Genomic DNA, 14,978 nt, shown 5'->3' on the forward strand with positions numbered 1-14,978 from the left:
TTGTTTCAATGAGGCGGGCGATTTCAACCAGTAGTGATGTCAATCAGTGCCAGCGCTAAAATTCGTACTGTTACACATGTTCAGAGGAAAGTTTCCTTATTAGCGCAAAAAGAAATTCGAGGACACCTAAGCACTTCTTATGAGCTGTGAATGCGAAAGCACTAATGTCCAAATGAACCCCGCTGAGCGGTCCCCCGAGTTTTGCGCTGAGAGCAATGTACAATAACGGTACGTGCTGCCCGATACAGCAAGCAGCAGCAGCAGCAGCAGCAGCCTGCGGTGCCAACGCCGCATGCCACCGGCGCCTTGCGCGACGAGAGAGCGAGGAAACGCGTCACGCGACCGCCTCGCCGACAACAACCCGTCTCGCCCCGCGGCGTTGCGTCGACATATCTGCTCCGCCGAGGCGCGCTGTGACGTGGCGTCGCGGCGACACCCTCTCCCCTCAGGCAGCAGGTGGCGCGCGAATGCTGCAGCAGGTGTTCCGATTCGCCCGCACGGCTCCGTCGAGGCGCGGCTTCGCTCATATACAGTTGCCGCCAGCTTTTTTCGTTAAATATGCCATTCGATGCTTTCGCATCGTGAAAAATTCTGTGGTGAAGCGAACCTTTCGTGTAGCGGTTACTCAATAAGTGCCACAGATTTGCCCGTTTCCTTTCTGCGTCTTTGGCGTGAAGGAAACAAGCGCGCACATGCGAGCTTGTATGCAGTATTGGCGCGCACGCGCACCCGGGCGCCCATGCTGCGAACGTCACACACGCGGCGGTCATTTCGAAAAAACCCAGTTGGCGTCCGCACGAAAGAAGTATGCGTGCGATTGCGGCCTAATAATGGTCATAGCATCAGGATCTTGTGCTGGGGCACCAAGATTTCACCCCACCATCGGGCATGTAATTCTATTTTCTTTTAAGTGCGATCGATTCACACTCAAAAAAATCAATTCACACTTAAGCGTAATCAATTCACACAGCCATAGCCCCGGCGGGTCGCAAGAGGAAAGCCTCGCTTTAAAATTCTACGTTGAACAGACACATTCTGTGTGTAGTGTCCTTCTTATGTCCCTCCGAACTTAGTGCCGTGTGACCTGTCAGTCGCCCCACGTGCAATGTTTCCCTTCAATCTCATCGACAGCTCCAAAATATAGACCATGTGTTTCAGGGAATACGTGTATAATAATTTTCCTGCCCGACCGCAGCTAGCAATTTATCATAGCATCTGGCAATCTCACCTGATCCGGGGCAAGACAACGAAAACTCGCCTTAATAGACTTCTGTAGTATTGCGCCAAAGAAAGAAGCCAGGCACATTAGTGAGCACGCACTAAAGCATTTTCGGTCAATATAGCATTATTCGTGTATTACCATTATATTGGAATATCGACTACTGTACTACACTGAATTTTCACCATTACCAAGGACTCAGTTTTTTTTTTTTTTTAATCACTTGCTGCAGAACACCAGAAGAAAAAGTTTGTTACAACTACATGCGCAGAGAAGTGGCCGGTTTCTCATATCGGTACTCTGGTAAGCGAATTGCGCAATTCCTGGTACAAACTATTTTAAGTACGCGCGATACAAGTAACAGTAATATACGTATTCACCCTATAACTAAAACAAAGAAAACAATTCAAGCTACATTTTGCAATTTTCGCTGTAAAGGGCTTCCTTTTTGTGAAGGTTGTAGCTGCCAGACTTCCTATTTTGTATTTTTTCATTTATTTCGTCTCATATGCGAAAATTTTTCGATTTGCTCATACTGTTTTCAGATCTTCAAACAATTTAAACTTGTATAAGTGAATCTTTATGTTTTCGGCTGCTGCGTCAATCGAGTTAAATATACGAACGTATCACATTGTTGGTTTCGTTTATTATTCCTAGCCGTGTATTTATCTTTTGCTGCGTCTCAGGCGCACTCGAGCTTCTGCTCTTTGGCTCTTAGTCGGCCGTCCTTTCTCCATTGTTATATGAGCAAAGCGAAAACATTTCTAAGAAATTTCGAAATTATAGAGAAACCGAGTTTCGTAGCTGCTTCGCTCGAGGTTATCGGTTGCGCAGGGCGCGACAATGCCGTCTCCATTCGCATCGTTAACGCAACAACGTTAACAATAAGAGAAAGAGACGTTTATTAATTTAAAAAAAAGGGAGAAAAATCTTCAAGCATCTGCGGTTTATGGTATCATATGTACGTAGTGCAGTAGAAGCTAGTTGATACGATTCTTCATAATACGTTTTTCAAAATACTGCGTTCGACGTCACCCCCCCCCCCCTCCCCTTCTTCCGGCCACCGTCTCATAGGAGCAATGTTTTCACACGGTTATTGCCATCGCGTTCTCACCTGAAATTGGATAATACGATTGCAGAAGTGGGTTTTTGCGGGTATTTATAAAACACACAGCTTTATATTCCAGTGTGCTAGCTTAAATACCATTTCAACGACCCAAGAAGATCGTGTTAAGCCAACATCACATAGATAGCACGATGCCTGTTCACCACGTCTTGCTACTGGCCCAGAATTTTCATTGCCACGGCTGGCGTGACGAGAGTGGTGACATCATCAAAATCACTGTTGCCTACTCGAGAGCATCCCCATTAGATTCTACGGCAGTCGGCCCACTAGCACGACATCGTGGATCGGTGTGAAAGGGCCTTGTGCTATCTAGGTGGTGTTGGCTACGCCCGCCACACTGGAGGAAGAACGCGCGCGGGTCGACACCGGTGGTAGGGGAAGGGGAGATAAAAAGGAAAGGCAGGGAGGTTAACCAGATATCAGTCTGCGGTGTGCTACCCTACACTGGGGATGGGAGATAGGGGCGGCAGTGCGGCAGCATCGACTGGTGGTACGCCACTGCTCAGTTGAATGAGGAAGTGGAGACTTCTCTCTCCCTCTCTCTTTTTAAATTCCAGAAGAACTTTTTTACGGGCACTGAAAATAAGAAAGTTCACTGCAAACTGACGAGCTACTTCAGCGTTGCTGAATAAAAGTGCGTTGGCTGCGGTTCGTGTGACGTCGAGTGTTGCAACATGTTAAGCGTCGAGTGATGCTGTCCTGCCTAACATGTTATGCGGAGCAGTATAACTCGACGCCACACGAACCTTTGCTATTGAGTTTGTCACCGAGTACGCCTGCTTTCGTACTTTTTTGGAGCTTGCTTTAGATAATGCGACACACGGATGATGCGTTTTATTTCCCTGTTCCCGGGAAGGTCGTATCAACGATATTCCAGTGTAGATGCATTGCACGTGACATTATGCCGGAGCATCCTTCCTTCCATCTTACTTCTGGATTCACCACGGCTCTGCAGAAGATGAGCGGATTGGACAAAGGCGCAGCTCCTGACTGTGGCGCTCCGACACGGCGACTGCGACGACCTGTATCACGCCTAAAATAAACGAGCTAAAACACGTGCACATAAACACAATTGTTTTATTGCTTTTAACGCTCCAGCTGCGTGCGTTGTCTATTTCTATACCATTTCTCAGGGCTAGGCGTTCTAAATATGACCTGCTTGAGACGATGTTGGAGGATACACTGAACGGCTGAAGCCGAAAGAAAAACTACATTAAAATAAAGATGAAGCGTAAATGCCTCACGCGCAGCGGTAGGAAAACGGCAGATGATGCGTACTGTGTCGCCCTCCCAAAGGCGACATCTTCGCTGACGTCGTCATCAGCCAACGCGCAGCTCATGCTAATCATTCAAAAATATTGGCAGTCAACCCCCGATAATTTTGTTTTCTTGGAAGCCTGCGCCTCCTATAGATCATATTGATGATTAAGGGTTTGTTTATTAGCCCTCGCGTCAGTCATACAACTGCGTGTTATGTATTGCCGCGAGAACCGACCGCGCTGTGCAGGAGTACATGCATCTTGCTAAGCCCTTCGCTGACAAACCTTGTTGCAAGTCAAAGAATGCGTGAACACTTGTTTGGCAGAACACTTGTTTGGCCCCTCTGGCAGATCTGGCCGACTGAGCGCAATCGTCGAGCAGCAGGATCTATCACTGAGCGTGCCTCATTGTCCCTACAAGGCCCGAGCGATAAACGAGTTGAGTACTGTGCAACAAGAGCAGCACTTGCGTAAGCCGCACTCAATCTGACTCACCGTTTGTGCTGCCATCGGGCACGCACAAACACACACACATCCACATACTCCGTCAGGGAGAGCAAAAGCAAAAAGACGTCACTCGAGGAATCTTGTTAGATTCACAATGCACTGAACAAGTATACTCAATTTAGCCCGTTCGAAGCCTCATAGAGGTACATATAGCTGAGAGCAAAGAACAATGAGAAACTCGGAGACATGCTCGCGCTTGAAATGTCTATTACCAAGGGATAAGGGGATAGCGCAGAAGAGCATTGCCTGCTCGGCAATAGCGCGACGTGTACCGGCGAATCGGCACGAATAACACTCACGCCGCATAGCAACGTTCATCGACGTCTCTTGTTAACGAGCCTTGCACTCAGCGGGGCCTCGAGCTCCTTACGGCTTCGCTCAAGTCTCTCCCCCCTTTTCTCTCCTTTCTCGAACTGTAAGTCCACCCGAAACGACGGCAAATTGAACGCGCTGATACCGAGAAACATGCAATTAACTAACGCAGAAGAAAGAACCTGCTACATGGCTGATAGAGTTAATTAAGAAAGTACAGGTTATTCTAAGAAAAATAATATAATAACCTTCAAGATGTTTTGCAGATATCTTGACTGCATACAAATAATTTCTAATGATCTTCTGTGATGCTTTTCCCTCTGTGAACGTAAGACCTAATCAGCGCCTTACATACTGTGAACATATGTGCATGAGCCAATATCGTCTGTTTGGTCTGCCCCGTACAAACCTTCATGAATATTTGTATTCCAGCGACCGTGTATCTACGCGACCAGTTTTATCGCGTCTTTGATAAATACAGCTTACTTGGCACTTGCAACGCATTTTTCTTTCTTGTAATTAGGCTGTTTGTGCAGCAGGTGACCATGGGAGCCTCGGACTTGTTATTTTTTTCTCGACTGTTGCTTTATTTCTTTTTGTTTTTCTCATTATCATCTTTTTTTTTTCTATTTTCACTGCCATGCTGTATTCGCCCTCATATTTTTGTTTCAGTTTTTAAAGCCTCTCGTGTTTTTAACTTTGCCGTCCTTCCTTCATTTCTTTCTACCTGAACTCGCCACGTCTCTGTACCTTTCTTCCTGCAGAACAACCAGGCGCTGTGGCATATGAAGAGGGTCCCTTGATTTTTGTTTATATGTCCCCACACGTTGCAGTAATAATTATTGCTTCATTTTGATGACCTAGCACATGCATTTAGTATGCGTGTGCTAGTATGTGTAATTACATTCTGACCTAAGCTGAACAACCAAAAAGACAAGGAAACAAACTTTAGCGAGTTGCCATGCATGCACTCAGTACTTCGACGCTATAGGTCATAGGAACAGATTTAGCAAAAAAAAGCAAGCCTCGCTCGGCACAGCGCATTCTCTTTTCAAGACCTGACACAGGTTACAATCCGAGACTGGACACCAACTCTAGACTATAGATTCGGCATATAACTATCTCACGCGAGCGTCGCCGCAGATATAATGCATAAAATCAGAGGCGTCGTGCCTCGTGACGACAATAAACTCTGTCGTGACGACAGCTTGCCGATTCACAGATTATGAAAAACGTGTGAACTCACACGAGATTTGTTCGGAAAAATAAAGAATGAACATAAAACCCACTTGGAATTGACGCACTAGAAATCAGTTAAGATACTTAATTGTGGGACAGTAAGCTACAGAGGAAGAATAAAGACACATGGAAAAATGAAGACACAGAAGGACTAGAAGGTTCACACGGCGAAGTGTTCGACCAGTCGACTGCGAAATGTGTCATGGCTGGAGTGGAAAGCAATGTTATCCGGGGAGAGCATTCCATAGACGGACAGCACGAGGAAGAGCTCAAAATTTGAAAGCGTGTGCCGTGCCATAAATTCGGGTGTAACTGAAATGATTGAGCAGCCTTCGTGATGTCCAGGATGCTTCCTTCAAATTCGATATGGATAGATCAGCTGTGCGAATTAATCGATAAAATAGTGATAAAACGTTAATGTCACGGCGAGCACTTAAGGGCTGCGATGAAAGGTGAAGCTGTATTTGGGTATGTGCCGGGTTGCCCTTCCAGACTGAAATAAGGCACACAAGCCAGCCACTGGAATAACGCTTAAGAGCGAACGCTGTAAAATATCAGGCAACGGGAGCGGAGGCTACCGCGTTAATAAGAGCAGAACCGCCTTGCAATGGCCCGAGAAACGTCAGAAAACGCCAGAACACGCTTATAGTAACGCTATAGAAGACAACTCAATACGTTCAGCAACCGTGAGAGCCACCGCTTTCCGGGATGCCGCAGCAAAGTGCGCGTGAGGGGTTTGCGAAGGATAGCGCTATATTTAGCGTTTTTTCGACTACAGCGCCTCATTTGTAGCTCATTGCCGAGTCTGTGAGCGCTCTCTAATGGCTGGCACAGCAATCTTGCACGGAGCATTAACGCGTTACACCTCAGCAACAGAACTATTTTAATTGTTTTTTAATAGTAGTACGACCCTCAGACAGGACGAAACAGCTTACATGAGTAAAACACACACACACACACACACACATTATATATATATATATATATATATATATATATATATATATATATATATATAAACTAGAAGAAAGGGGGTTAACCGAGAGGCCTGATTTTTATAAGTCATATCATGAGAAGCCAACAAACACTGACACCAAGGACAACATAGGAGAAATTACTTGTGCTTAATAAATGATATAATGTAACGATAAATACATGGAAATTAAAGTGGATGAAAAAACAACTTGACGCAGGTGGGAACCGAACCCGCAACCTTCGCATTTCGCGTGCGATGCTCTACCAATTGAGCTACCGCGACGGCGTTTCCCCATCCACTTTCTTGGGTATTTATGTGTACTAGTAGAACATTGGGAGTGTTAGCCAGCGCCACCACTCACATACCTTGGCGGCGGACGTGGAACGTCCTTTTTGCTGCAGGCGTCATGAGAACGTGATCTTTTTGGGTGAAGGCAACTGGTCAGTAAACCCACATATGCTACCTGAAGGCATCAATGTTGCCGGATTCGAGACCTTCGTTATGTAATAAACGAGATGAAAGGGGGTTAAACAAGGAGCCCGATTTTTATAAGTCATATCATGAGAAGGCCAACAAACACGGATGGATGGGGAAACGCCGCCGCGGTAGCTCAATTGGTAGAGCATCGCACGCGAAATGCGAAGGTTGTGGGTTCTGTTCCCACCTGCCGCAAGTTGTTTTTTCATCCACTTTAATGTTTATTCATTTATCGTTACATTATTTCACTTATTAAGCACAAGTAATTTCCCCTATGTTGTCCTTGGTGTCAGTGTTTGTTGGCTTCTCATGATATATATATATATAATAAAGACAGCACTGCAGGGTACGGACACGTACGTGCGCATGTGAAAGGAGCCCTAAAAAAAACAATCCAGAGTCTACAATAAATTCTGGCGACCCTCTTCAAGGCACAAATTTGAGCCGTAAAACTCCAGGAACTATTGTATCATTGCTGCATCCTTCCTTCCAAGGCAAGCATGCACTGTATACGTTAAAGCTACAGTTGCCAGTCTGGTACCAAGCATGAATCGTTGCTAGGATACTTGCGGCTTGGCCTGGGTAGCTAACCAGACTCTTGACTGGTTAAGATCCTTGCCTTCCTTTTATCTCTCCCTCTCTCTCTTGCTGCACGACTACAAAAAATAAAAAATAAAACTGCAGTAAGAAAGACGCTAAGCTGCGACAGCGAACTACAAGATGACTGACAAGGTACAGGCGACACATTGCTTCCTGTCCAAAGCTTGCGTCTTTCCGCAGCCAAAGTCAACCTGCCTCCTACTCGCTTGCTCTGTGCGTGTTACGCCGTTTCTCTGTTAATGACATGCATACTCTTGATTTGCATAAAATAAAGAAACGAAACAAGCATTTGAAATATTAAAAATGCATAAAAAGAAAATAAATAACTAATTCGGCTTACCTGGCGCGCTAGACATCTTGAAACACGAAACCACATGCGCGATTGAATGAATGTTGCACTTCAGAATAGTTTGCACTGAGCCGCCGCGTCTACAGTATACGGAGATACGGCGCGGCTTCTCACTCCAACGATCGTTCCAGTCCAAAGAGCAGCTTTACGGCGTGTCAATGTTCGTCGTGTGCGATCCGCGTGCAAAAAAAATTGATTTTATATTAACTTAACGCAAGTTCAGGATTTCTTTCATTACGGCTGTTACCACGCAGCTGTCGCGCTGGGGTTAAACCAGAACTTTCGAAAAACAGCGCTACGACATTGCGCGTCAACAGGCCACCGGAAACGGAGCGCCGATCTTTTCTTTCCTTTTGAGTGTTTTATTGATAGGCATCGGGCTTATACGTGGAAAACGCAGGACACAAAGGGCTGGTACGCAGTCGCTGTACCTCGGGCGTTTAATTGACTCAACGACCCACGACCCCCTGTAAGTGAGGCCACGTGCACTTGTTTTTTCTAACCGCTGCAAACAAGAGCGGACGCGAAAGGGTTAATGTTCAGGCTTCCGTTAATAAAGTATATATACATCCGAATGCTTGCTACAAAACACGAATAATGTACTAAAACTGCTTTTGAGCGTGCACAAATGCAATGCTTGTAATGTGGCTCTGTATATTTCATCCTTTCAGCTCGGTGCACTGTTGAACGTTATGCTCTGCCAGCAAATGTTTTGCGCAAACCAGTTTCCGGAGCTCTTTCGGTTTATTTAATGGCGAACGTGGTCTAAACGACGCAGCTGAAGGCTTGCAGCCGACGCGTCGTGAAAACGGACCCAATGAATTGCTCGAATGTAAAGACAGCTTGGCGTGAATATAGATAAGAACAAATCGTGCGGCGTCATGCCATGCCTTTTTTACTCTGTAGATTTGTGTCAAAATTTTTATGCGACAATGGAAAAAATACATGTGCGGAAAGAAGTCGACCTCAGTTTAATGTAATAAAGTATTGTTTCATTGCAAAACTAACAAACAAGAAAGAAAGGCCAACTGCGAGCCTTGTGAAAAGAGCGCGTCTTGCTTCGAAAAAGTTCTTTTAGACGACACCAACATCTTGGGGAAATATTAAGTTTCAGGCGATCCTAATACGGTAAATGAGTAACATAAACGTTGTCCTGGGTTCAAAGTTGATTTATGTGGTGATCGTATTTGTTTACGGAATGTGTATAATTTTGTTCTGTACTTGCAGTGTAATAGCATGTGTTATGTGTTTTGGCTTTTCAAGATATCTGATTTTATATATGCGCATGTGAACTGAACTCATGCACGAAACTTTGCGATTCATGTACTGTTGGACTGTATAGTTTTTATTTGTTCTACTGCGTGTCATTTACTGTGTCACTGTATTCTCCCTTTTTACACAAATTTCTTTCCTTTGCCAAGTGACACGGAGTAGCCGGTGCCGCGCCAACCTCTCCTAATATTCATTTCAATAAAAAAAATATTATACATCACTCGACAAGAATATATAACGCAATATCGCGATTTGAAGATTTTACAACTTCGAATCGGACTTCTGACGCACAAATTAAAATATTGTCACAATGTAGTGACGGTGAGGGTTTCACAGTTTCAAAACTGGGAGTTACAAATTTATCTCTTTGTTGGGCGAACTTGTGCCCAGCAAACACACGCAACGCTCAAGCACAACGATAGCGGCGATCGTCGAAAATGGGATCTTCGGGTCAAGCGCGTCGGCTTTTATAGACGAGTCCTCAAAGGTTCCAGCGTAATCGCTAGTTCCCGCGCGCCTCCCAGAAAATACTACAACACAATACGTGTCGCACATTCAATCTGATTACGTAAGTTGGAAAAATTCAGCGCAACCACCCAGGACAGCCCACAAAGAAGAGATAAGACAAGCGCTGGCGTTGTCGTGCTAGTGCTTGTCTCGTCTCTTCCTGGTGGTTGTCCAGTGTGTCTGCACTGAATTTTTTTACTTTAAAAATACTGTGTACTAACAAGCCCCAACCGAATGTTTGCTGATTACGTAAGGCTCGACGTGAACGTACGCAACAGATAGTATCAATGATAACATTCGAGTGTTTCAAATAATGCTGGCGAGTCTTTCGGCGAGCGATAACATTAGTTAGCGGGGGAAGTGCAGCCATCGAAAAAAGGATAAATCAGTACACGTGTCAACATTGTACCTCTTCATTGTTAAAACATTCATCCGGAATTTCTCAGAGGTTTAATGAAGGTTCAGGCAGCGTCAGCTCCTTGCGAAAAGTAAGACACAAAATTGTTATCAAGAGGTATACCCCAGTCAATTAGGCGCTATTCAGCACATTGCTAGCGTCATTTAACTTGATGTGTAGATGCTAAAGCTTTAACTAATGACTAAAAATGTGTGATGTTTGTACTTGATTACCGCATTGCGTTTCTAAATCATAGGCTACATTTGCCGTAATCCTTGAAGCTGCCTGGAACCCAAAGGGTACAAATTGCAAGCAAAAGGTTTAAAAACAAGTTAAAACATAAACCAAGGTTGGACACCGCGAACTTTTTACGAACATTCGCCGAATCGCCTCCGAGAACAACTACTTCTGAACTACGAAGCGTATTGCGTGATGTTTATCCAGCACTATTAAGGACAAAAACTAGTTTCAATTTATTCCCGCATCATGACAAAAATTTTGAAAGACACAGAAATGTCAAATTTGGAGCTGGCCATGCTAAATAAGACGCCAGTGCATTCACCGACAGCACAGAGCCACAATTATTGGACTGTGCTGCACTGCCACGGCCAGCTATGATCGCTGGACCCGTAACAACGGACACCACAAAGCGCTGCTTTAATTCATCCACAACATCAGCCTTACAGCGCACATATATAATAAGCACCAAACATTGCGCCTTAAGACAAATCTAAATTGAAAAATAAATAAAGAGAGAGTTGATTGAGGAGAGAACTGATTGTACACTTCGGGCACGCATGGCGTAAATTGGACGGTAAATAAGACGCAAGCAAAGCAACGTGAACAGAACTCCTCTCCGTACATATTGGGGGCATTCAAAGGCAAAGCCTTAAGCGACACGAACCTCGTCAGCCACTTGGCGACCAAACCGGGGTTCGGGCGCACGACAAATGGAGCAGCTTTAGTTCAGCAAAACTACGTGGCAAAACCACGATCTGATACGCAGGCAGGCCTTATAGTGGGCGACTCTGGATTAAACTTTGACCACCCATGGGGTTCTTTAACGTCTGCCCAATGCACACGGGGGTACGCGGGGGTGCGTCAGCCACGTGTGCTGACGCTGTCATCCTAAGCCAAAAAGACAGTTGAGAAAAAAAGAAAGAAAGTGCGATGTGAAGTTAGTGCGACGATATTCAATAGCTTCTGCGAGACGGATGCATTGTATAACGAAAGTGCGGCAATTCAGATAATATATGAAATGCACTACAATGAGTGATCAGATAAGATACCAGTAAGCTATCGGAGCAACAGAGACGAAGGAACCTTCTACATCATATAATACATTGCCCATCGCTGCTTTTGAGAACATTCAGTGCAAGCATGGCATAATACTATGAGGAAGCAGCATGAGTATCAAAGCAAACGGTTCTTCCATGTTATCTACGGAGGTACACGACACACACGGCTATATAGCGTGAATTTTCACGCCATAAGAATGGCGCAATTACTCATTTTGCAATCTCGCTAAAGAGCGGCTGCAAGCGAGATGAAAACGTCGTTTCTAAGAACTTAAGACATTTCTAACTGATGGCATTTCGTTGCATAACGCGCGCCGCTCTAAAATCTGTTCAATTAGAACGGTATGAATGTACGACGCGCCAAAGGGAAAAATTGCTTCAGACTTGAAAGCAGTTAAGAACCGAGTATTTAGCATAATAATAATATTTGGGGTTTTACGTGCCAAAACCACTTTCTGATTATGAGGCACGCCGAGTGGAGGACTCCCGAAATTTCGACCACCTGGGGTTCTTTAACGTGCACCTAAATCTAAGCACACGGGCGTTTTCGCATTTCGCCCCCATCGAAATGCGGCCGCCGTCGCCGGGATTCGATCCCGCGACCTCGTGCTCAGCAGCCCAACACCATAGCCACTGAGCAACCACGGCGGGGTGGGTTTTACGTATGACGCGTGGCCTACTCATTTCGGAGCCGGAGTGAAACTGCTGCGCGCGCACTCGGCTGTGACGGAGAGCAACAACGTCACTACAGGCGCAGCCAATCGCTCGTCTCTCTTACTCTTCTTTTTTTTTTTTCGCGTATGCGCATGGGGTTGCCCCGGAGGAGTTTTCGGCGTACAGGCGACAGATGGACGAACGAATCGGTTAGCCATATACAGCTTCACTGTAAAACCCGCCCATGCAACGGCAGATTGGGTGGTATCCCGAAACACGCACACACATCTTCAGTGAGATATTGTTATTATACATGCTCGTGCGATTCGATAAAAGATGCCACAAGCCTGACGATACTTTTATGGGCAATCTTCGCTTGAACGTGTGACGCTTTCTATTTGAACGCTAGCATGAATTCACAGAGTTAGTAATCGATGTTCCTGCGTTCGTGCCGACTGGTGGTGCATTGCAAAGCTCTCACTCAATCGCCAAACGATCTTTCTCGCAGAGACTCGGCCTATAATGAAGCTCCAGATATTTTCAATACTTAGAGTTGCCACAATAGCATTGGTACACCGTGCAGATGTTGTGAATCCTATTTGCTCCGTTTTGTGGTTTCGCGTTGAGCTTATTCATGTGAGCCGTCATAGGTATACACAATACGCTTAGTCTTCGAGCCTGCTTGTTGCTGGCATGGCCTGGAACACCTGGACACCTGGAACGACTCGACTTCCTTTCCAAAAAGATGTTATGTTCTCAGTACGTGTACAGAAGAGCAACAAAGCCTTACGAGGTATGCACGGTCGAAATCCTTTATGCTATAATGTGTAATGTTTCACTGCACAAACCTTACAAAAAAATTAAATTCTGCTGTTTTACGTGCCAAAATCACATTCTGATTATAAGGCAGGCCGCAGTGAGGAACTCCGGGTTAATTTTGACCACCTGGGATTCTTTAACGTGCGCCATATGTACGGTACACCGGCGTTTCTGCATTTCACCCCCATCGAAATGCCGCCGCCGTGGTCTGAATTCGATCCTGTTCCCGAGGGTGCGGCATCGAAGCGCGATGCCACCATGGCGGATTTGTACAAACCTTGGAAATGCTTGAATAACAGGTCCGCTGGAATAAAAGTTCCTGGACTCTCGTACAGTACATGTACGTCCTTGCAACGGACGATCAGCCGAGAGATAATGAAAAAGAAGTTACATCCGCGAGTACGTTTGCCAAATAATGGCTGCGTTTCAATTCGGTCGAGCACTATAGCTGGCCTAATTTGATTACCAAGAAGATAGCTTCGAGCAAATTTGAAATATGTCCTGCAGCGACTTCACGAAACTTCCCGCCAACAAAAAAATTTAAGAAAGAAAAGAAAAAGAAAACTAAGGAAAACATATGTTGCCACTGTACTTTATCATTTTGCGTGTGCGAAGCCATGGAAGATATAACTTATATCTTACAATGAGTGCATAAAAAAGCGCGCTGAGTACTAAATTTTCTGGTGTGCGGAGGATCTTCCCGTCTAGTTTGCAAGTATTCTGCTCAGCCTCGCTATCGCGTTTGGGCAGCAGAGTAGCCGTCATCGTTCTTTACTTCGATGTTGAAAAGAGACTTCTACATGCTCGTTGTCCGCTTAGCTGTCTATTAAGCCATCGACATCGACTATCGGAACTCAGCTAATGGAGCAGACTCTAAGCTTATCTGCCTTCTAAACCCGTGACCATCCACTCGATACGTCCGCCCCTACCATGTCGCAATTGGGTTCCGCAAATTTGGCATGTTATTACTGTTTTCCCGCGTACAACGTTTATTTAACTATTCTGCGCAAGTATAGACAGTTATAATTCGCTAGCTCAAATTATCAGAAAGGGCTAAGTATTTTCTCGGGTAAAGTCACAGAAGGTGTAACTTCGCGATTTACCTGAGTACATTTCCAAAATGAGCATTTAGATTGACTGACAAAACGTTTTGTTCAATACAAGAGCAGCAAAAGCTTGCATGCTAAGTTTACCCGCCGTGGTTGCTCAGTGGCTATGGTGTTGGGCTGCTGAACACGAGGTCGCGGGATCGAATCCCGGCCACGGCGGCCGCATTTCGATGGGGGCGAAATGCGAAAACACCCGTGTACTTAGATTTAGGTGCACGTTAAAGAACCCCAGGTGGTCGAAATTTCCGGAGTCCTCCACTACGGCGTGCCTCATAATCACAAGGTGGTTTTGGCACGTAAAACCCCATAATTTTTTTTTTGCATGCTAAGTTTGCCCAGAAGCAAACCAGCACGAAAGATGACAATCCGCATCAGCCACCTTCCGCATATAAAAAGTCTTGTGATTTCACCACTGTCGCTCACCTGACCCCACAAGATAAAAAAAAAATAAACTCTAGATTGTAGATAACCACAGCAAAAAGCAGCAAAATAATTGATTTAGGCACGGTATGCATCATTAATTCGTCAGTCATATCTCGCGGCAAAGATGGCCATTTGCTCTTCCAGTTGTCTTTGCCCTGGCGCAACATAATTGACCCGACGATGAATTCAATTTCCTTCTTGCTTTGCTGACTGACCACTTCGCTTTAGATCATTCTATCATATCTAAATCTAAACGTCCAAGTGCTTTCCGGAAGTAATTCTGTCATAACTGGACTCGCTGTGAAGATAAACTGCTCGCCCCGCGTATCTCGGCTACACATAGTGGACAAAGTAAACACTTAATTCCATAACCAAAGCGGTAACGACGGACCCACACTGCGAGCACAACGGCACGCGCTTCGACTAACGCTGCAG

At 45.3% G+C, this 14,978-nt stretch overlaps 1 protein-coding gene across 4 annotated transcripts in view; it reads right to left on the reverse strand.

The window, feature by feature from the left end:
- Positions 1–14,978, reverse strand: part of LOC142572640 (uncharacterized) — a 177,079-nt gene that overhangs the window by 66,666 nt on the left and 95,435 nt on the right. The gene's annotated exons all lie outside the window — the stretch shown is intronic.

This window comes from Dermacentor variabilis, chromosome 2 (assembly GCF_050947875.1).
Source record: "Dermacentor variabilis isolate Ectoservices chromosome 2, ASM5094787v1, whole genome shotgun sequence".
In the NCBI taxonomy this organism is placed as follows: Eukaryota; Metazoa; Arthropoda; class Arachnida; order Ixodida; family Ixodidae; genus Dermacentor; species Dermacentor variabilis.